Here is a 24,650-nt window from a genome sequence, read left to right as displayed (position 1 = left end):
ACAAGTATGGACTGGTGGGACTGGCTTGTAATGGAGCAGTGAGATGATCAGGCTTGGCTCCAAAACTTCAGGATGCGGAAGTCCACCTTCCTGGAGCTTTGCAACTGGCTTGCCCCCACCCTGAAACGACAGGACTCCCACCCGCGCCCTGCCATCCCGTTGGAGAAAAGGGTAGCTATTGCCCTCTGAAAGCTGGCCACTCCTGATAGCTACCGGTCAGTGGGACACCAGTTTGGTGTGGGGAGATCTACTGTTGGTGCTGTGTTGATGGAGGTAAGTCCCTTGGGAACGGGGGGAGGGCAGTCCGTAAGGGGACTGTAACCGAAAAAGGGTGGGTGGGGGGTAATGGAGGGGAGATGGTGGAGGGCTCCTGTGTCTTACACCATGATACTACTGGGAGCAATCACTGGGGGGGGGGGAGGGGGAGAGGTTCTGGGTTCTTGGGGGGGCGGATGGTCGCCAAAGGACTTGGGCAACCCATCTGACTTCATAATCTGTATTTGTTTGTATGTGTCTATTTTTGCAGGTGGTGAGGGCCACAGCTGCTGAATCGGATTGTCCACCTCGGAGACCTAGACACGATCATGGCTGGTTTTGCAGGGCTGGGATTCCCAAACTGCGGAGGAGCGCTCGATGGAACGCACATTCCCATCTGTGCACCACCCCATCAAGCCGCCCAGTATATCAACAGGAAAGGGTACTTTTCCATTGTGCTGCAGGCCCTGGTGGACCACCGTGGACTATTTATGGACCTGTGTGTGGGGTGGTGGGGCCAGGTACATGATGCTCGGATCTTCCGCAATTCACACCTGTACGAAAGGCTGCAGACAGGAACCTTCTTCCCCCAGCGAACCTTTGCTATCGGGGATGTAGAGATGCCTGTCTGCATTGTGACCGATGTTGCGTACCCCCTCATGCCCTGGCTTATGAAGCCATACACTGGGCATCTGACCCCGAGCAAGGAAGTGTTTAATGCGCACCTGACACGCGCCCATTTACAGGTAGAATGCACATTTGGCTGGTTGAAGGGAAGGTTTAGGTGTCTGCTAACTCGCCTCGACATGGGGGAACACAATATCCCAGAGGTGGTGGCAGCATGTTGCATCCTACACAACCTGGTGGAGAGCAAAGGGGAGGCCTTCCTCCCAGGTTGGGGGCCAATGGCTGAAGTGGAGGGCAGGTGGTTTGCGCAGCCTCGGACAGCTGCCGTGCGCCAAGCCCATCAGGCAGGGGTTCGCATCCGGGAGGCTCTGCGTGAGCGCTTCTCAGCTGGAGCCCTATGACTCCCCAAGGTATCCCCAATGGGGTCTGTGGGCCTTCCCCCCCATCCCAAAACCTTCCCTCCCACAATCCATCCCTGCATCAGCCTCTGAACAGTTAAGGCGCACACACCATGTTAAACTTGAAAAATATGTTTATAAAGGAGTAACGTTAGAGTTTAGATCTGTTATACAAAATAGAATTGTTCAACAACTGTGAAAAATAAAGTTCTTTTTTTAACTAATAACCTGTGTTTATAACTGTGGTGGGAGGGGGGATTTCAACCTGGAGGGAGGGAGGGATTTCCAACATGGAGTGAGGGAGGGAGGGAGGAGGGATTTCCAACATGGAGTGAGTGAAGGAGGGAGAGAGGGCAGACAACTTAAGGGTAATGGCGGCCTCGCCTGGGCCGCAAGGCTTTGCCACCCCTGGTCCGTGGACTCTGCCGTCCTTGGGCTCGAGTGGGGGCTGACAATGACTCTGCCCTAGCGGGGGAGGGGGGGCAGGGCTGGAGGGGTGGCAGGGGCTGAGGCAGAGGAAGGGGTGGCAGGGGCTGAGGGAGAAGAAGGGGGGTCAGAGGGGGCTGAAGGGGAGGATGGGGAGTCAGAGGGGGCTGGAGCTGGATGGGCAGGAGGAGTCCCCAGGGGGAGAGGGCCTGGCACAGCCAGGGCCTCCCGGACGGTGGCACACATAGCACTCCACTGTGGGAGGAAGTCCTGCAGCAGGCGAGTATGCCACCGAGCCTCCTCCCTCGCTCTTTCAGCCATGTTCTCTTGCATTTTGGCCATGGTCCCCTCCATTTTTTCCATGGCCTCCACATTCCTCCTCAGGAGGTCGTTGTAGGTCCTCCAATGCCTGCAGGTGCTGTGGGACCGGGTGGGTGGTGGCACAGGAGTTGCTCGGCGGACATCAGCAGCAGATCCAGCTGTGGAGAAGAAGAGGGAGAACCGATCAGTGTTAGCAATTCACACACAAGTCCATACAACAAGGGATGGGAATGTTGTTACTGGTAGGCCACGTCTGGCCTTGCCAGCCACCTCGGCTGCACAGGGGACCCGTTGTGGCTAGGACAATGTCCACCTTCACCCCCTAGATCCTCCCGCCCTCCACTGTGGCCTCCCAGGCCAGATCAGTGTGCAGCCACAGTAGGACAGGGGCCTGCTGCACCTTGGGTCTCCCATGTCCCCCACCCACATACCCACCACCCACATACTCACCATCTGCCCGCCTGCTTGTACATGCAGAGAGAGATGCAAGCTGTCCAGGAAGGAGGACCAAGATGTGAACACTGCTCTGCATCGTCTCTGCTCCCACTTCCCCTGTGCTGTGTCTGTGACCCTGCCTGCACTCACCTGATGTTCCTTCTCCTGCGTCGGAGGGTGCCTGCGAGGCTTCCTGCGTCTCTGGGATAGGCTGCAGGGTCAGGGTCAGGGTGTCCTCCATCTGCTTCTCCTCCTCCTCTTCCTCCTCCTCCTCTTCCTCCACATCTTCCCTGGGGACCTCCTGCCGGCTCTGCTGCACTGATGTGTGCAACCCTGTCTGCACGAGCACTGGTGCAGACATAGGTTCCTGGCCTCCCAGGATGCGGTCCAGTTCTTGATAGTAGGTGCAGTGCACTGAGGCTGCACCTGAAGCCGAGCTCTGCTCTCGGGCCCTCATGTATCCCTGGCGAAGTTCCTTCACTTTGGCCCGGACCTGTTGGAGTGTCCTTGGGTGATGCCCTTTATTGGCCAGCCCCTGAGCCATGCGGCCATAGATGCTGGCGTTTCTGCGTCGGGTGTGCAGGGCCTGGACTGCTTCCTCCTACCCCCACAGTTCAAGCAGGGTCAGGACCTCTGTCCCTGACCAGGCTGGGGCTCTCTTTTTGTCGCCTGTGGGCACCAGGGCTGGCTCCCTCAAAGGTTCTTGGGGGCCTCGTGGTGCTGGAGCTGCACACATGGCCACGTGCAGGTGACGCTGGGAAAGCTCTGGGCTGACAGGCTTCCTCTGTGGCCAGCTTCCTGTCACAATGCCTGCCAGGGATGTCTGTGCCTTTAAAACATGGCTACAGACAGGACCAAGAAGAGGTTTTTCCTGAAGAAGGACTGTCCAGCAGGGGGCTTGCCTGGAGGACTTTTTCTGTCGACAAAAGAAACCCCCGCGTTCAGACTACCCTCTAATCGGTAGAGAAAGTCATGAGAAGAACTAATGTTTGGAAGCTGAAGTAAGGGTGAAGGTGATAAACCACTAAATCAAACTACCAAGGGAAGTAGTGAATTCCCAATTTTTTGATGTCTTTTGCCCTTCAGAAAGATATGCTTTAGTCAAACACACATTTTTGACTTAATACAGGGTAACTGAGTGAAGTTTAATCTAATGGTCTCTTAGGTCTTAAGCTCTATGATATGGATCTAAGAATAAAAAGGTGTCTTGAAAGTGTCTCAAGCTGGGAACTAGATGAAAAATTTTCAATCAAGCCAACTTTCCTTTTTGGCAAAAAATTGCCTTTTACTCAAAACAAATTTTCAGCACACAGCTTTTATTCAAACTTTCCAAATTTTGACCAAAATAAATAAATAAAATGTTTCCAGAAAACCAAAAAACAATTTATTTTTGACAAAAAGAGAGAGAAGTACTTTGCATTTGTCTGTATTTCATCCTATTTACGTCAAACCATTTCTCCAGTTTGTCTAAATCATTTTGAATTATAATCCTATCCTCCAAAGCACTTGCAACCCCTCCCACCTTCGTATCATCTACAGACTTCGTAAGTGCACTCTTTATGCCATTATCTATATCATTGATGAAGACATGGAACAGAACCAGTCCTAGAACTGATCTCCACTCATTATGGCCTTCCAGTATAGCTGTATAGCTGTGAACCATTGATAACTACTCCCTGGGAATGGTTATCCAACAGTTAAGCACCCACCTTAGAATGGCTCCTTCTAGGTTGTATTTCTCTAGTTTATTAAAGAGAAGGTCATGAGAGACTGTATCAAATGCCTTTCTAAAGTCTAGATATACCACATCTACCACTTCTTCCTTATCTACAAGGCTTATTATGCTGTCAAAGAAAGCTATCAGGTTTGACATGAAAAAAATGTGTGCCTTTTTGCATCTTATGTTCTTATGATTTGAGAAAAAAATAAAAATCTAAAAATTTTTTGAGGTAAAAATCCATTTTCCAGAATCTCTCTTGATTCTTTATAAGTGTCGGGCAGTTTTTAATGGTCTGTAAAGTTATAATGCACAACTGGCAATGAATAAATACATAAGTATGCTAGTGTGTGATATGTTTTCTTGACATGAGTTGTATATTCATAAACATTTATCAGTTACTTGAGTGCTTTGAGGAGTTAAGATATCCTATTTGATTATTTTCTTTTTGCTGTCTACCTGCGTTGTGTATTTTTATAAGATTAAGTTGTTTGTGTCTGGAAACCAATTCATGCATTGCTGCAGATTACACTGAACAGTGTGCAAATTCTTCTGTGAAATTGCTACATTCAATATATTATTTTGAATCTGACCAGAGTGGAGGTGAGATTTAAAATAATAATTCCTTGCCTGCCTTTGGCTTGTTCTGATGAATTTGGGTATTTCTTTTGTCATACAACTTTTTTCCCTCTGGGTTATGAAATGTCAAGGTCAAACTGAGGTGAGTCTAAATGGTGTTGAGGATCTGACATGTAAATACATTTGCGATAATCCATGTGATGTTCAGAGGGCATCTGCTCTCCCGGAGTCATTAGCATTCAGGGATAGTCATTAGCAGTCAGGCATCCCAGTCAGGGTGCATTAGCCAAATTAGATGTGTTGATTAGAGTTACAAATTACATGTTGTATGTTTAGACACAAAGGAAGATGGCTTAACATTAGATTTAAAAAATCCTTAATCTTGTGAACATTTTTTTTTGGTTGGAGGGGAAGAAAGGAGTACTAAATCAGTAGGAAAAGGGTGATGCTAGTTACTTGTGGCAGCAAATTTAACTTAATAATGTTAATTTTAAGCATATAAAATATCTATGTTAACAGCTGAATAACAGTGAAATTAGAGCCCAATTTAAGATAAACATTTTATGTTTTGTTTTTAGTTGTTGACTGGGGAGTTAGGTGCCTAAATATATCTTTTAAGGCTGGCTTTATACTCCTTGGGGCAAAGGCAAATCTTCCTCTGTTTTGTACAGTGCCTAGATACTCTGGTACTACTCTGGTACTACAGGTTGAATCTCAATAGTGCTGAACCAGAGAATTTGCTGAACTGTGATAGGTCAATGTTGTCTATCAACATTACCAACACTTCCACTGCTTACTGGGCTCTTACAAGACATTTAGGGATAAATTAGAGTGAAAAAACAGCACAGAACACTGAGAGCCAGGACTGGTGGGTATAAACAAATGTTATGGGACTGCAGGAAACGTGGCCACACCCATGATAAGTGGACATTCGGCTAACTAAATTCATGCTGGATCACGGAGGTTGCTGGACCGAGAGTGCTGGACTAGAGAGGTTATGTAAAACTTTGGTGACTTAGTACATAATACATGTTGATTATCTAATTCACCTTGTTCAGGGATTCATGTGATATCTATCTAAATGGAGCACTATGCACAAAGCACTGATAGATAGGTTTAACCATTGGGCAGTATTAATATTAAAATTGTATCACAATGTGTCATGTTGATATTATATAGATAGTGCTACCTCATGTAAACACAGCGAACAAGGATACTGTACTTAACATTAGGCTATCAGCATTTTGGATAACATTAATAAAACATATGCTTGTTCTGCAGTGTGCAGTAACACCAGAAGAGATATCTTAAGCAAGCATAACACTCCAATGTTGAACACAGCCAGCCTTCAGCGCTCCCAAGATAAGGTACATCATGCAGGAAAATAATCAGATATATAGCTCATCGAGATGTAGAGATTTCTACCCTATAACTTTAACAATTCATTGTAGTATTTGCCTTGTTTAGAACAAACTAATGTAAACTAATGTTAGCAAATTGCTGATTGGTCCTAAATGCTTTGCTATTAGTTCTTATAAATTCCCCATTTAGGAGTGTATTGGTGACAAATTCCAAAAGGACATGGCACAGTATTTTCCTTTGCTCTGTTCTTACATTTTTTGGACTCACAGGGGATAGTCTATGGGAATGGCCAACTATCAGAGAAACAAGTATTTTAAATAGGTGGTGGTGAGGCTGAAGAATACACATGCCTTCAAGGAATTCCTTGAGAGTAGTCATGTGGAGACATCCAAGGATGAAAAAACTATCCAGCTACAAAGGACTGACGGTACACCTCTGGGAGAGGAGGAGATAGCACTGTCACAGTGTCACTGACTGGAGGAAACAGTTATTTGGATTTCCAGAAGGGGCTCAAGACTACATCTAGAAAACAGTGTCCTTGACTGATAAGTAAAGTGAACAAAGGGTGATATAAATATTAGTTATGCTTCAGCACAGAGTTGCTAGTTATCCAGACTGCATCTGAAGCAGATTTCTGAGAAGCACACCATACCAGGGTTGCATACTTTTGTGGGAGTAGGTCACTAAACCACTAGTTGAGAAGTGATGTATACTCAAACTATACTCCTGATTCACTTGGGACATTAGCAGGTGTGTGTGTGTGTGTGTGTGAGCTGAGAAGGGGAATGCTAAAATTGGAAATGTAAAACATATTTATCTTCTAAGGAGTTAGCAGTTTTAGGAATTGCCTTAGCAAACTGATCAATTATTCATGTAAGCTGAATGCTTCAGAATAAGTTATAAAAACCTGGTAGAGACCCAGCTATGTAATGCTGCTATGTCCTATGGATGAGAGGAGAAATTTTCCTGATTTTAGAGCCAAGGTTCAGTTGAAAGGCAGACAAATAGTCAGTGACAGTTTAAGGAATAAGGTCAATCTCACTGGCTAACACTTCCAAAAATGGGTATTGAGAGATTAGCTTCCTAAGTCCATATTCAGACACTTAAATAAACAGCCTGATATTCAGAAGCACTTAGTGAAGGCTCTGTGGTTCTGGGTTTCCTATATTCTGGAATGCCAGACTATAGAAAACATAGCAGCTGCACTGATGTGGCTCATAGGCTACAAGTAATCAGGGTGTATCTATACTGTAAATATAAATTTGTGGCACTGACTCTCAGAGCCCAGTCAATAGACTCAGGCTTTCAGGTCTCATGTTATAAAAATAGCAGTGTAGACACTCCTGCTTGGATTGGAGCCCAAGCCATGAAACCAGTGAGGGGGATGAGTCTCAGAGCCTGGGCTTCAGCATGTTTATGTTACAATCATAGTACAGAGATCCCTAGGAAAAACATTGTCCCACCAGAAAAATCAATGGATAATGGGCAAACATTGGAAAAAAATGGAAATGGAAAAGAAAATCATAGTCCTGAAAAACTAAGAGAGAAAGGAATTTCCATGACCATGAATCATCACAGTCAGAGAGAGAGAAGAAATGAATTGCAAACCCTGAAATGAAAAGGGTTTGAAATAAGCGGCATCCTGAATGGAGGGAAGTCTCTAAGGCCATGACTACACTACAGAGAAGATCAAAGCTGCTGCAGCCGATTTTCAGAGGTTCAAATTAGTGGGTCTAGTGAAGACACACCAATTTGAACTGAGAGGGTGCTCCCATCAATGCCGGTAGCACTGCTCCTATGAGGAGTAAGGGAAGTCGAAGGGAGAATGTCGAGTTAAGATGCTCTGACTCAAGCTATGCAATTAATGTAGCTGGAGTTGCGTATCTTAATTCTATCTTATCCCCTGGTGTAGACCTAGCCTATGTGGCAAGTGGTCCATGAAACTCTGATCTCCTCTCTGAGGAGGGGATTCACTGGAAACTATTCAAAGGCAATAGGTAACATATTGAGAAAAGGGAATTTAGCTAATACAGAGGTGTAAAGCATGAAGCTTCATCTTTATGTTTATTTTCTGCATAAAGAAGATGTGTTTGCTGTCCATATTTTGAATCTGATTTTTCAGTTAAGTTTTTTTTTTAAACCATAAGCAGGTCCCTGTGCAAACTGTGTCAAATGTGTGTGCCAAAGTGATAACTGAGGACTGTTTTCACACTTGTGGTGATGATGTGCCAGGGGGAAAGAATCAGTGTGTCCTGTAGTTAAGAACGCTAGGTGGACAGATCTGGGCATGCTTGGGACCAGAGCTGTTGAAGTCACCCTGCAGGGAGTAGCTAGGCTGGGTGAAGCCCTTGTGGACCTTTATGCTTGTGGGCTGGCTACTGGTGTCAGGACTCTGAGGGTATGTCTACACTGCATTCCGCTTTTGAGAGAGGAATGCAAATGCAGTCGACCGAAATTGCAAATGAAGCGCGGCTTTGAATTTCCCATGCTTCATTTGCATAATCACGGCCAGCTGCTATTTCGAAATACCCTATTTCGAGATAAAAACGCCATGTAGACACAGTTATTTTGAAAGAAGTCCCTTCTTTTCAAATAACCATAAGGGTTATTTTGAAAAAAGGGTTTTACCTCAAAATAACCACGTCTACACGGCGTTTTTTATCTTGAAATAAGATATTTCGAAATAGCGGCCGGCCGCGATTATGCAAATGAAACATGGGAAATTCAAAGCTGCGCTTCATTTGCAATTTCACTCGGCTGCATTTGCATTCCTGTCTCAAAAGAGGAATGCAGTGTAGAAATATCCTGCGGATGCATCTACACCGCAGGGCTTAACTTGAAATAAGCTCCGCAAATTGAGCTACATCAATTGCACAGCTTAGTTCGAATTAGGGAGCATCTACACAGCACTTATTTCGAAATGGAGCACTCTTCCTCCAACTTCAGTTACTCCTCGTACAATGAGGGGTACAGGAGTCGGAGGAAGAAGACCTCCAGCTTGACGGTATTTTGACACTATTTCAAAATAACTGCCTGCTCTGTAGATGTGGACTAAGTTATTTCGGAATAGCGCTAGTTATTTTGAAATAGTGTTTTAGTGTAGATGTACCCTAAGACATAGAACTACAGCATTAAGGCAACCAAAGTTACTAGGCAAGTGGTAACAGAACTCCTTCCAGATCTGAATAATCCCCAGAACATTACAGTTGACACTGTTAATTTAGCCTCATAGTGTGAGCTAAAGGCTTGTCCCAGGCTTTGCTGACCATTTATTTCATTCATTCCTTCAATTTAACTGTACCTTCAGGTTGTTTGTGTAGAATGACAAGTTCCCTCTCTTTATAATCTAGTTTGTTGGTGGATTCTCTGCAGGATAAAATATAATTCCAATTATTAGATAACAATTACTGTGCTATCTTCCAGGTTTATACTGCTGCCCATCACCACACCTCAGCCCCTTGCATGTAAAGTCAATAACAATTACATAGTCCCTAATGGATTCTGTGGAGTCCCGGGCTTCTGTGGAGTCTACTTCAAGGAATAAGACCCTCCGGAAAAGGGCACTTTTTCCGGAGGATCGGGGCCAGTCTAGACGCTCTTTTCCGGCTTTTTTAAAAGCCGGAAAAAAGCGGCGGACATTTTTATTTAAATGCCGCGGGGGATATTTAAATCCCCCGCGGATTTCCCTACGACGACTAGTGAAATTTACATGCCCCTTCCGGAAAAGGGGCCAGTGTAGACGTAGCCCCTCTGTTTTATTGCCCACCCCAACATAGTTTGCCCACCTGAACAACACATACCATAGGACTTCCCCGGAAGAACTTTTAAAGTAGATCTTTTTAGAAGATTCAATTTTGATTTAAAAATTGTCAGTGATACCGAATTTACTATGCTTTTAGTAAATTGTTCAAGTGAATAATTACTCTCACTGTCAAAATGTATGCTTATTTTACAGTTTGTATTTGTCTAGCTTCAACTTGCAGACTTTGGATCATGTTATACTTTTCTCTTCTAGATTGAAAAGCCTATTAATAAATATTTGTTCCCCAGGTAGATATTTATGGACTGTACTCAAATCACTTCTTACCTTTCTCTTTGTTAAACTAAATAAACTGATGAGCTCTTTGAGTATATCATTATAAAGCTATGCTTTTTAATCCTTTAATTGTGCTCATGACTCTTCTCAGAATCCTCTCCAATTTATTAATATTCTTTTTGAATTGTGGGCTCCAGAACTAGACCCAATATTCTAGCAGGTCTGCACCAGAGCCAAATATAGAGGTAAAAAAATCTCTCTACTTCTACTTGAGATTTTCCTGTTTATGCATCCCAGGATCCCAGGATTTCTTTTGGCTAGAGCACTGGAATCTCATGAATAAATGATTATCCACCACAATCTCCACATCTTTTTCAGAATCATTGTTTCCCAAGATAGAATCTCCTATCCTATAACTAAAGCCTGCATTCTTTGTTCCTAGATGTATATATTTGCATTTAACAAAATTTAAACCCGTGTTATTTGCTTGTGTCCAGTTAACCAAACAATCAATATTGGCAGTGTTATTTCAGAATAACTGATATTATTCTGCATCTACACATAGTCTGTGTCTACACAGCAAGCAGTTATTTTGACATATTATCAAAATAATGTCGAGCTGGAGGACTTCTTACTCTAGCTCCTTTAACCTTCATTTTATGAGAAGTAAGGGAAGTTGGAGGAAGAATGCTTTTTATCAGACTTCCTGCTGTGTAGACAGCACCAAAAGCTGAAATAAGTTATTTCAGCTTAAGCTATACAATTGAAGTAGCTCATATTGTGTAGATTATTTCGGCTTTAGCCCTGTTGTCTAGATGTGCCCTCAGTAACCTGTTCTTTATTATTTACTATTCCTACATTTTTTTGTCACTGCAAACTTATCAGTGATTTTATTTTTTCTCCCATGTTATTGGATGAAAATGTTAAATGGTGTAGGTCCAACAACCAATCCCTGCAGGACCCCACATGATGAGTCCCCTCTTATACTTACATGTTGAGACTTATCAATAAGCCAATTTTAAATAATTTTACTGTGTGTTATGTTCATTTATATAATTCTAGTTTTTAATCAAACTCTTATGCAGTACTAAATTCAACCCCTTATAGAAGTCTAAATATATTACATCAACTCTTTCAGAGGGGTAGCCATACTAGTCTGTAACTAAAAAACCGTAAAAAACAATTAATAGTCCTTCGAGACAAACAAAAAATATAGATGATATCATGAGCTTTAATGGGCACAACCTACTTGTTCAGATGAATGGTGTTAATGGGTTCAAGGTACAAATAGCAGAAAAAGAGAGGGGATGGAGAGGAAAAGAGAAGGAAAAAATGGGGAAAAATGTTGTCTATTAGAGTGTCCAATGCTAAATGAGGGTAATAGAGTGGGCTCTAAGTACCCAATGCTTAGCTTTTTATGTTATTAGGGAATAGAATGTAGTGACCCACCCAGTTCAGGTCTTTGTTCAGACCTCATTTCCAGGTGTTAAACTTGTAAATGAAACCAAGTTCTGCAGTTTCTCTCTCAAGTTGGATTTTGAAATTGCCTTGTAATAATATAGTCACTTTGGGTATGTCTACACTACACTCCTAGTTCGAACTAGGAGGGTAATGTATGCACACCGCACTTGCTAATGAAGTTTCACGAGGAGTAACGGTAGTTCGGAATAGGACCCTAGTCCGAACTACCTAGTTCGAGCCCCGTGTAGCCGCGCTACACGGGGTTCGAAGCAGCGGGGATTTAAAAATGGCGGCTCCCCGCTTATGCTAATGAAGCCCGGGAAATTCAAATCCCGGGCTTCATTAGCAAGTGCGGTATGCATACATTACCCCGCTAGTTCGAACTAGCGGGGTAGTGTAGACATACCCTTTTAGAGCCATTAGTGAGTGCCCAGGCAAGTTAAAATATCACTCAGCAGGGTTTCTGTATATTAATATTTTGAATATCTGATTTGTGTCCATTAATCCTTTGCGATAGAGGTTGCCCAGTTTGGCCAATATACATGGAAGTGGGGGTTTGCTGGCACTTGATGGTATAAATCACATTAGTGGATGTGCAGTTGTATGAGACTCTGATGTGGTAGCTTATGTGGTTAGGTTCTGTGATGATGTCGCTTGTATAGTTGTGTGGACAGAGTTGGCACTGGAGTTGACTGCAGGGGTAGATCCTGCATGCGTGTGTTGGAGGTGTGCTGCATGGTTGTTGGAAGAATTTGTTTCAGGTTAGGTGGTTGTCTGTAGGTGAGGACAGGCCAGTCCCCAAGGCCTGTGAGAGTGAGAAGTCATTTCTCAGGATAGGTTGTAGATCGTTAATAATGCGCTGGAGGGATTTAAACTGGGGGCTGTAAGTGATGACCAGCGGTGTTCTGTTGTTTTCTTTGTTGGGCCTATCTTCAAGTAGTTCATGTCTGGGTACTCTTCTGGCTCTGTCGATCTGTTTTTTTACTCCCCCAGGTGGGTATTTAAGTTGTGAGAATGCCTGATATAGATCCTGTAGGCATTTGTTTGTGGGATTGGAGCAAATCTGGCTGTATCTTAGGCCCTGGCTGTAAATAATTGATTGGGAAGTGTGTCTTGGATGGAAGCTAGAGGCATGTTGGTAAGTGTAACAGTCGGTAGGTTTCCGGTATAAGGTGGTCGAAATGTGTCCATCATTTAATTGTACTATAATGTCAAGGAAATGGATCTCTTGTGTTGACTGGTTCAGGCTAAGGTTGATGATGGGGTAGAAGTTGTTGAAATCCCTGTGGAATTCAACATCAGCTCTGTTACTTTTCTCAACAATCTCATAAAAAATATCAGGTTAGTTTGATGGAATCTAGTTTCCATAATCCATATTGATTTGGATTTATTACATTACCCTTTGTTCATTCTTTATTAATGTAGTCCTGTATCAGTTGTTCCATCATCTTGCTTAGGATTGACATTTTGCTGATAAGCCCGTAATTACCTGGATCATCCTGTTTACCCTTCTTAAATATTGGCACAACATTAACTTTCCTCCAGTATTCTGCAACTTGTCCAGAGTTCCAGAATTTATTGAATATCAGCTTTGACAATCCAGCAAGCTCCTCAGTCAACTCCTTTGAAACTTGTGGATATAAGTTATCTGGACCTGTTGATTAAAAATGTCTAACTTTAGTGGCTTCTGTTTAGCATCTTCTAGATCCATGAATGAAATAGAAAAAGTGTTACTGTCACCATGTGATGACATTATATCATCTGCTTTGTCTCCAAATGAACAGAAATATTTATTGAACACTTCTGCCTTTTCTGCAGTATCACTGATTATTCCACCATTTCCATCTATCCATGGACCAATATCATTATCAGGATTCTTCTTATTCCTAATATATTTTAAAAGCTCCTCCTTAGGGAAAATCCGTTAGATCACAAAAATGCCATGTTTGGCAAAAGTAGCAGTCTTTACATCACCTCGCTAAGGGAAATATTCTCATTGATTGCAATGGGAACAACAGTGGGCTCTAATAGGATAGCAGGAATGGTCACAGCTGGGTTGTCTGAAAATTTTGGTACTAAAAAAAGAAATATGGACTTAAGATTTTTATTTGAGTAAAACTAGCATAGAGGGACTTTTGGCAGGGATGCAAGGAGGGAGTATGTGAGGAGGAATCAAATGAATCTATCTTTTTTGTTTTGTTTAGGTGCTTATTGTCATCCTGTAAATGTGTGTACATTTTTCCTGGACAGAATCGTTAAGACAAGCATGGCTTCATCGCTGGGGTTTCTGAGAAGTATATTTTAGCCTGCTAGACTTTTAACCTTCTTTTTTCTAACAATAAGTTTGCTATCCTTTTAAAACCCTTTGATTCAATGGCTTTTGTTCCCCTTCAGGGGGGACAGGGCTGCCTGGTTACTCAGCAGATGCCAAGCTTGTGATTTGCATTTGATGAAAGCCACTTGTGAAAGCAGAATCAATGCTCAGATTTACAAACAGTAAACGTGGGTACTGGCTTGTCATTTCTTCCTAGGCTATTGTCCTCTAAAGTCTCTCAAGTTCCTCTCTCTACAAGAACATCTTCCTGATATCCCTACTGCCCTTCTCTATAGTCCAGGCGATATGTTAGATCAAGATGCAGGGTGAGTAATGTTTTCTCCTCTATTTTTCCAGCAAAAGCATAGAATAAAAATACATTCATTGAAAAAAATCTGTTATAAGTTGATCAAATGAACCATAACCAAACTGTGTGTCTGTAGGGTCCTAATCACAGAACACAAGAGACACAACAGAGAGTTTATTGCGAACAGGACAATGCTATAGTAATGCAGTCGTAGCAGTGGCTACATGAGCATTAATGTAAGTGTTTATGGGCAGGTAGAATAAGAATGGCTTAGAATGCTTCAAATAAAGGAAATTGAAATGGGTTATATTAATGACAGTAAACCATTCAAAGTTAGAGAGGAGAAAGGCATTATCTTGAATGAGGTTAACTAGAAACAAAATATCATTTAGTATATTTATGCTTCTAAAAAGGGTGTGTGTCTGTAACATTACTTAGGGTGACTTTACACATCAGACTGTATAAAGTGTGTGTGTGTGTGTGTGTGTGTGTGTTAGAGAAAGAGAGAGAGACAGAGAGAGAGACAGACAAGCAAGCATATGGGACACAACTTCACGGATCCTGATTTTAGACTAGCAGAGTAGTTAGTGTGTGCTGTTGTATTTTCATTAAGACCAATGCAGAGCGAGACGACAGATAGGAGCACTGGAAGTGTTTTAAATGTTTTGTTTAAGGGAAGTACTGTTTTCCCTTTTGAATTCATGGAGCACTGTTGATATTTCACTTATAAAGAATCAAGAGAGATTCCGGAAAAACTTTTTTTGAAAGAGAGTGTCTACACAGCAAAAGTGCAACGAAAAAGCGATGTGCTTTTTCGAAAGATAGCACCCACGTTGATTAGATGCTATCTTGCATTTCAGTTGTGATTACTGTGGATGGATGGCCACCAGGGCACCTGTGCTTTTTCCTGAAGGCCTCTTCTTTTGAAAAAACCTTCTCTTCTGCGTCCACACACGCCTTTTCCCAAAAAAGCTTTTTCTTCCTCGCAGAATGAGGTTTACCACCATCAGAAAAACCCCTCAGTTCTTTTGACTTTCTATCAAAAGAACGAAATAGCAGTGTGGATGTAAGTATAGTTTTTCCGGAAAAACAGCCATTTTTCCAGAAAAACTGCCATGTAGACATATCTTGTGGCCTGATAAACAGATCATAAGAGGAATGTAGCCATTTTCTCTTAATAAAGGCTAGACTGAATCTAACTTATCCCACATCAAGGGTCCTACCTACCCATCCTCAGCAAAACCCAATTCAGTAGGCTGGTATATGGCAGTTGTGAAGGAAGAGCTGAGAGGCTTATGTGTGCCAGAGGCAGAACTTTCATAGATGCTGGATCTGGACTAGGATGCTTGCTCCCACAAGTGATGAGAATGACCACTCAGCTCGGAGTGTTTAGAAACTCGCTTCTTTGATTTGACTTTCTTCCAGTTTCTTCACATACTCAGACACACAAAACACCCACTCATAGACACATGAATATCAGTACATGATGGATATTCAACCTACATGATGGAAAGGAAGAAAGAGGAAGAAATGATAACTGTAGGCTTCTAATTTTAAATACTTCCTAGTCACTCAGATACTGCAGTGTTGGGGGCCTTCTAAATAACTACACAGAACATCTGCAAGTAATTTTTTGCATCTACAGGCTATATAAACATTTACAATGTAACTGTTTGTTTAGGAAGTTAACAGTTAACTGTCTTAACTATACATTTTAACAGGTTTACAAATCATCACTTGCTAAGCTTCAGAAGTGTCTTTAGTCATGTTTATCTATGCAGGCATGTATCTCAAAGTTAATATTCAAAGACATTCATCAAATGTGATTCCTGTTTGAGTATTTTTGCAGGTGTACTCCACCTGAGATTTAAATAAGTGATAAACAAGTAACAAAATGTCTACTTATCCTCTGTTTTTCTTTATACATGTTTGATGCCTTATTATTTCAATAATAATAAACTTTCATATTTTTAATTAACCCACTAATATTAGGCTGTTTTTCTTTTTTCCCAATAAGAACCTACCAATAGTTTAACAGCTAATTGCTAATGAGAAATTAATTCTTCATTTCTCTGAGTGTCATCATTTCCACAAGCAATTCCATAGAGGATTACAATAAGATCATTTGGCAATAAATAATTGCCAGTTTGTGATACTTGGTTATGAATTGTGTCCCTTTATTCTTTAATAATTGAACATGTCCCATCATTGGTATAATATTTCTAAATTTATGTATAACAGTATCTTACGGAACTCAGTTTAACACAGAACATTTTACCTTTTGTAAGTCAGTTTTTTCAGTGATAATTTCTTTTAAATATGTAAAATGATGGCTCAAGTAACATAGAAATAGCCTTTTTTTAGGTCTGGTTTTTAATAGTAAAATTTACTTTGAAAAGTGACTGAATGAAACATACTATGGAGTTCTGTGTTGATGTTTGGGTGTTTATAAGCCTCTGAGAATGCAAGAGCAAGCTTGCTCCATTTACAATTAAAAATGTTTTTCTTAGCTATGCAAATTAAACCTGGGGCTATGCGGTCAAGCTAAATGGGGTTTCGTTGGTGTATCACAGTGACAGTAGCACAATGAAAAATATTTTGCAAAACTAACTTTTGCCTTTAGTCTTATCAGTGCTACCTATGAAGACAATGGGTTTGCACCGTTTTAACTGAGGGGGAAAATTGCCCATGCCATTGGAATTTAGTTAATGTTTTATTTGCAAAGGAACAAATGGAATACAACTTTCTCTCCAATAGCACTTCAGAGCCAATATGGCTTATGAGAGTAAAAATACTCACTTTTTCTCCCCTGGCCCATGAGAAAATGGAGATTGGTGTAGGATTCTGGGGGCGGTCTGAGGGGGCTGTCTTATTCTTGTTATATTTATGTTGTTGCCAGATTATTAATATGATCTGGGGTAATGGACAAATCTTTCTAATTGTATTTTAAATAGACCGTTAGTGTAATTTATATGGAATTGAATGGATGCTCTTTCATTTTCAGCTTAATAAAACAATACAAATAAATACAAAGCAGTAAAAAGGGATGTTAGGCTCATTCACTAGATTTTGTTCTGAATCCATACAATTCCAGACCCCTTGAATAAGAGAGTGTGACTTTAAAACCAAGTCTTTGGAGGTTACTCAGAGGGACAAAACCATTTCCACTTCATTCTTGTCTACACTAAAGCCACTCCATTGATGGGGGTGGAGTTGTACTGGTGTAAGTTTGAGATTAACTGTCTCAGTAATTTGAGCCTTAGTAACAGTGCTGAATATCAGTGAATTGATGTCAGAGGAGAAAACTAGAAAGTTATCAAGAGTGAAGTAACATGTGCTTCCTGCATACCCAGGGTTTGAGCAGGACATTTGTCTATTGCAGGGTTGGCCAACTGAGAGGGAGGTCAAGAACTGGCCTGCACAGCCCTTCCACCACACAGTGATCACTTCTATCCCAACTGTGACTCTTGCCTATTTTTAGTGAACTTGGGGTCCACTTGCATTTGCACTAGGATGCAGAGCATCCTGGATTAATTGCTACTTGCATCTGCCTGGATTTTGTATTCTAGGTATTCCAGAGCTTGCATCATCCATGACCAAAATTTGAATCTCCCCAGAGAGATTTGAAGTTGGGGCAAGTAGGAAGAGAGGAAAAGTCCCAGAAAAATGGATGAGGGGAAAGAGGAGAGCAAACACAACTCCAATCTGCCAAAACCCGTCTACATCACTAGGGACAAGTTCTCTGACAGAGCTCCCAGCAGTCATCCCCTTCTGCATTCTTTCTCCACCAGTGGTGAACAACTGAACTCAGTGCTCAGTTGTCATCACATTGCACCATTGGCTTTCCTGTCAATCTCTTACAATCCTTTTCCTTTCCTGCTATTCTGGCAAGGTCAGTTTCCACTTCAGAAGTCCCTTCCCTGGCACCTCATGCCTTTCTGCATTAAGTTTGCTCCTCATTGATGACATTCACCAGTTTGCGTAGTTCTGCTCCAGCTTCCAGCTATATCTCTTCTCTCATTCCCCATTTCATACTCTCTATTCCATCTCTATCCCTACTTCTTCCCTGACCACACTCTTTTCTCTTCTGCTTTGACACATAATTTGATGCCTGTTTTTTGCATACCATGATATTTCTTACAATTTGTCAGTAAAAATAATGTTTTCATGTAAAACATCATTTCTTTCAACTTGCTATCCCCTTATTAATCTGTGCTCTGGTACAATCCTGACAGCTCTTTGGGGTACTGTCTGAACACAGTGGGTCCTGGTCCATGACTGGGAATTCTGTGTGCTATGATAATACAGATAATCAGAGCTCTGTGTTTGTCACAGTGCTCGCAGAAGTCATGGATACTGTGACTTTCTATGACCTCTATGACTTTTGCAGCGGCCAGTGTGGCTGACTCGAGGGTGCTAAACAAGTGGCTGGTGCCACTAGCTCTGGCTCCTCCCCCTATGCTTTCCAGCAGCACCCTCTTCTAAGATATAGGATGGGGTATGTATAATGTAAGTCATGAACAGGTCATGGGTGTGATTTTTTTATTGCCCATGACCTGTCTGTGGCTTTTACTAAAAATACCCGTGATTAAATCATAGCCTTACAAATCATAATAATCCCCTTCTCACCTGTGACCACTGGAAAGAAAAGGCAAAACAAACATCTAGGACATACATACGTGATTGAAAAATCTTAAACCCACAGCACACCCTCTTGTAAACAGAAGTCCCTCTAGAGCAGGTCACGGGTTTCCGCTGTTAGCCCCCACCTATCTGCCATCATTTGCTCATGATGCTTTCTCACTTAGGTTGCAAGCTCTTCAGATTGGGGACCTTCTTTTCTCAGTTGTCTGTAAAGTGCCATCCACACCAATACACTAAATAATTATTGTTTTATTGTAGACCTGACTATTTATTCACCTATTCAGAAACAGAGATGGGGTCTGAGTTCATTTTATGTGGTTTCTTTTGTGCCCCGGATAGAACAGATGGCTCAGCTCAATACACATCTGGATGTGGACTATAAAGAGCTCATATGCTAGACTATATCTATGCAAAGTGAAACCTGATATAAATGTCAGTTTGCGCACACTATGTTTTTGGGAAGAGGGATTATGAAAACTTCCTGTTAACTACAGATCATATACTAGGGATAGTTGCTACGAACACACTTAAAAAAATTATGTATTGAACACCAATAACATGCTTGGCTTGGGACAATACAAAATTTAGCCATATGCTGCTTGGAGTTCTCACAAGAACGTGCATTGAACCTCTTAACAGGAAGCCATTTCCATGGGAAACAGTACGGCAAAGACACCACAGTAAGGGTTACCCTTACTTCTGTAACCCTACTTCATGAACTAACAACAAAGCTGTCTGTGGTAACAGATGGTAGTTGTGTTGTCTTAACAGGCTACCAAACCTTAACCAATGCCCTGTGTACTCTGCAGTAAACTGGATATAAATTATGTGCAGTGTCCCATGGATTCCATGGAATTCCAGTTCAGAGTTTTGTGGCAGACTGGCAGAGTTTTATTTCAATATTGATTCTGGAGAGGAGATACCCAAATATATGGGTTTCAGGATTTCTTGGTGCTTAGATTTCTATTTTATCTGTCAGTTGATATGGCTTAGTTTTATTATAATAAACTGAAGAGCTAAAAGGATGCAGACACTGTCGAATTGTACTAAATCAGTCTTGCTTAGTTCTTAGAAAAACAAAACAATTAACCAGCCAATTTTCAAAATCTTTAGTTATACCTATTACATTGTAAATACTCACCATATTTGTGAAGTCTTCAATGCTTCCTTCGACTCTGCGAGCTTCACTCCAATCTCTGATTTGTCCAAACATTTTCTGCTTTCTTTAAACCCCTTTCCATAGAAGTTCATCAGAAACTTTTTCCTGCTTAAGTTAGAGGGACTGATTTTTGTGACTTCGGTATCATGGTTTTTTATATCATACCATTTTCTTTTGCTTATTGTTGCTGTGTCTTTGAGAAAGGGTTTATGCTAAATTATGTTGTAGGCAGATGAAATAAATCGGTACAAAAGATGTTTAAAAATGCCCTTGAAAATCTTTACTTGCAAGAAAATGTTTTCAAAATGTTTTTATTTTTTTCCATCTGTCTCTAATCAGAAATAAAACAGTAAGGTAGGAGAAAAGAGAACTATAGAGGTGGTGCTAAGTGAATGTTGCATAACAAATCGAATCAGTTTCACAAAGAATCAAAGGCATGAATTTTAGGACTTGGAGCCAGTATGCTACATCAGGCACATTATTCAAATATGTAATATGCTTTTCATAAACCTCAGTAGGCAAAGATGGGCACTCGGGAGCCTTCCTCACTTGACTTTTCCTCATTTAAGGTGTTTGCATCTGTGTTGTATTGAACTAAGTGTTGCTGTGCTACTACACAGCGGATAAGGAGGCAATTAAGACTAATGTCTATCAATAATTGCAATGTATAAATATTACATGGATCTGAAAAAGCCCTATCCTCTTTCATTCCAAGTTTAATACATCTCCCCCACAGGTCTGAACTAAGAGAAGCACCAGCTGACAGTCAAGAAAATGTTAATTTTCTCTATTTTCAGAAAGTAAAATGTTTTCCAAAGCAAGGAGGTTAAAAATGAAGCTGACTGTTCTCAAAGGGGATGTTATTTGGAACAAGTAGAGAAAACTTTATCATGTTCTTCCTGCTAACAATGGAAATAAAAATGGAAAAATAAAAATAATTTAATAGGAATGCTCACTAGGACTCTATTTGGATGCATACAAGGCTGATTTCATTATTTCAGAGGCCTTGGATTTTTAGAAAGAAGTTTTTAAATAAAATTTTAGTATTTTTTTCTGTATTTGTACTTTTCAAATAGAACTTGTTGCAATCTGTGAGTTTACATGAGTGATAAAAGGACATCAACTAAAGCCTCGCTCAAGTAAACCATCTCAAAATTTACTAGAGCACCAAAAAACATACAAACAAACAAACAAACAAACAAACAAACAAACAAACAAAAAACCCTCTCTGGCAAAAAGCCCAAGATCTAAAGAACAAGTTTCAGCCCTCTCAGTTCAATGAGGGAAGCACATTTTAGGATCAAAAGCCAATGTTTTAAAGCGGGGGACTGTAACTGTAAGTCTGAACATCTCCCTTCACTTCAACTGTCTGGAGGGCTCACAAAGAATCTATCTGTCTTTAAATGGCTAACATCCATGCCATGTGGCCTTTATGGGTCAAAACCAGCCCCTTGGACCCACAAATTTTAAGTCACTGCAGTCCAATGAAGTACAAATGCCCTATGACCCATGCGAGAAGTTACACCAAGCAGGGCTGCTGCACTAGCTGAAGTTTCAGGTGAACTTCAAGAGAAGGTAATTGTGATAAGCCATTCTAGACGTGACAAAGGCATGGATTACCTCAGTGAGACTCAGATTTGAAAGGAAAAGTCACAACTTTCTGGCAAAACAAATATGGGAGAAAAAATGTACTTATCTTCTGATAATTCACAAGCATCTGCAGATCTTACAAGAGTCCTATTTGAAGGCACAGATACCACCTCAAGGAAAAACAGGGATTATCACTTGGATCTGATGAAAAGGGCAAACATTAACATATTGCTGGCACAGCATCCCAAAACTTTGCTATTCCTCCAAGTGGCTTTGTGTACATGTGGTTACAATGGGGTGATGTTATAGAAACTGATGGACACAATGGAGTTGATGGGTCAGATGATCAATTTGCCTTCAAAACTGATCAATGGTTCAAGAGTAGATAATGCCACAAATATCCCTTTCTTATAAATTTTCCCCAAAAGAGTGAAGAGCAGAAAGCAATATGCAAGCATGGACCAGTTTAGCTAAGCTGGCTTGCTTGGAATATCATAGTGTGATCCATGGAGTTGTGCAGCCTTAAAACCCACAGTCAGAAAAGTACAAGATGCAGGTCTCAGATGGGAGTCAGAATCATTTATATATATGCCCTAACGGAACATAGAGGAGCAGCTACCCTGAAATTATGAGAGCTACAGGATGAAATGTCTACATTTTCAGTTTGTTCTTTAAAACCTAGGACATTAGGATATGAAGCTGGCAGGCGTTGCTAGGGCTTTGGAGGATAGGGTCATAAATCAAAATGATCTGGGCAAACTGCAAAATGATCTGAGGTAAATAGGATGAAGTTTAATAAGGACAAATGCAAAGTGCTCCACTTAGGAACTAACAATCAGTCTCATACATACAAAATGGGAAGTGTACAGTCTAGGAAGGAGTACTAGAAAGGGTCACAGTGGACCACAAGCTAAACATGAGTAAACAGTCTGACGCAGTTGCAAAAAAAGCAAACATGATTCTGGGATGCATTAACAGGAGTGTTGTGAGCAAGACATGAGAAGTCATTCTTTCGCTCTACTCTGCGCTGATTAGGACTCAATTGGAGTATTGTGTCCAATACTGGGCACCACATTTCAAGAAAGATGAAGAGAAATTGGAGAAGGTCCAGAGAAGAGCAACAAGAATGATTAAAGGTCTAAAGAATATGACCTATGAAGGAAGACTGAAAGAATTGGGCTTGTTTAGTTTGGAAAGGAGAAGACTGAGGGGGGACATAATAACAATTTTTAAGGTACCTAAAAGGGTGTCACAAGGAGGAGTGTACAAGTAGGGGACTACCGGGGCCAGTCCAGTCTGCGCCCAGCCCACCACTTGCTGAACTGTCAAACCCCGCCCTCAAGGGGCCAGTCTAGTCCCTGTGTCCTTCCTGCATCAGGGCCGTGAGTGCCCTGTGCCCCGGACACTACAGCCTCCCTCAGCTGGGTGCACGCAGGGTAGGGGGGCCCGGGCCCGCCCTCTCTCACAGGCCCCAGCTCAGGGCCCTAAGGACAGGCTTGTCTGATCCCGTCCAGCCGGTGGGGGTTGTAGCCCACAACTCACCGGCTCACCAGCCACACTTCCAGGCCCTGCCCTGGGCTGCTTCCTACCCCGCTGTCTGCTTTCTCTCCCTTTCTTCTTCTCCCCTTTGCAGAATCCTCCTTCTTCCTTTTTAGGACCAGTGCCCTACCTCTCCCTGCCTGCACCCCCCCTGCTCACAGTGTAGCCCCCTTTTAAATCCTTCTGCTCTGCTGATGTCACCCGCCAATTCTGCTGACGTGTGCGTGTCCTCCCGTTGTGCTGATGTCACCCGCCGACCCCACCGACGCAGGTGAGTCCTGTTGCCATGTTCCGCCCGTGCGGCCAACCCCATCCCCACCGCTCAGCTGAGCTGCCACGGCCGTGCACGGCAGACAAAGACTCCGCACATCCCGGTCTGCCCCTAGGAGCGCGAGGGCAACTGCCAGGTCAGTGGGGGGCAGATCCGCCTCGGAGGGGCAGAGGCGGTCTGAACCATCACTCACCTCCCCCCGTAAGTCCTTTGTTATGTCCAACCTCCTCTCAGTCCCTATTTCTGCGATCCTCGAAAAGAAGTCCGCGTTCTCGTAGGCCTTACCGGACTGGTGGCTGATTTCAAATCGGTAGGGCTGTAGTTCCAGGTACCACCTCATTATTCGGGCGTTTGAGTCTTTCATGGCCTAGAGCCATCAGAGGGGTGCATGGGCCATTACCACTTTAAAGGGGCTACCTAGGAGGTAATAACGCAACATGTCAATTGCCCACTTTACCGCTAATGCCTCTTTCTCTATCGTTGAGTATTTACACTCCTGGGGGAACAGCTTTTTACTAATATATACAATGGGGTGTTCTTCCCCCCCTTCCTCTTGCGACAGTACAGCCCCTAGGCCTACCTCTGAGGCATCCATCTGTAAGATAAACAGTTTGTTAAAATTAGGCTGAGTCAACACTGGTGCCTGCGTTAGTCGCTGCTTAAGCGTATTGAAGGCTCTCTCACACTCTGGGCTCCACTGTACCTTCTTGGGGGCTGCGTTGCGGGTTAGGTCTGTTAGTGGGGCGGCCAATGATGCAAAACTCAGGACAAACCATTGGTAATAACTAGCGAGTCCCAGGAACTGGCGTACCTGCCTTTTCGTGGTCAGTGTCGGATAACTGCAAGGCTTCGATTTTGTCCACAATCGGTCAGAGCTTACCTCCCCCGACGATGTAACCCAAGTAGGACACCTCCTGTTCCCCCAAGTGACATTTGCTGGGGTTGGCCGTCAGCCTCGTGGGTCGCGTCCACATCGGGGCTAACCGCCTCCCGACTCCCCTCCCCGCACCGTGAGCCTATACTCTCCCCGGGATGGGCGGCTTGTTCTTCCCCTCGCTCCCCCCCCCCCCCCGGGATAGTCTCCCTTCGGCCACCACTCGGCCCTTCCATGGCTTCGGCCGGGCTCTTGTGGAGTACTTTTCTTGCCTAAAGCGCTGCTGGTAGGTTTCCAGCGTGATCCCTAGTTGATCAAGGATAGCTTCTTTTACT

Source organism: Pelodiscus sinensis, chromosome 4 (genome assembly GCF_052426305.1).
Source record: "Pelodiscus sinensis isolate ZL-2025 chromosome 4, ASM5242630v1, whole genome shotgun sequence".
Lineage (NCBI taxonomy): Eukaryota > Metazoa > Chordata > Testudines > Trionychidae > Pelodiscus > Pelodiscus sinensis.
The sequence above is the reverse complement of the archived record's forward strand: the minus strand, read 5'-3'. Positions refer to the sequence as shown.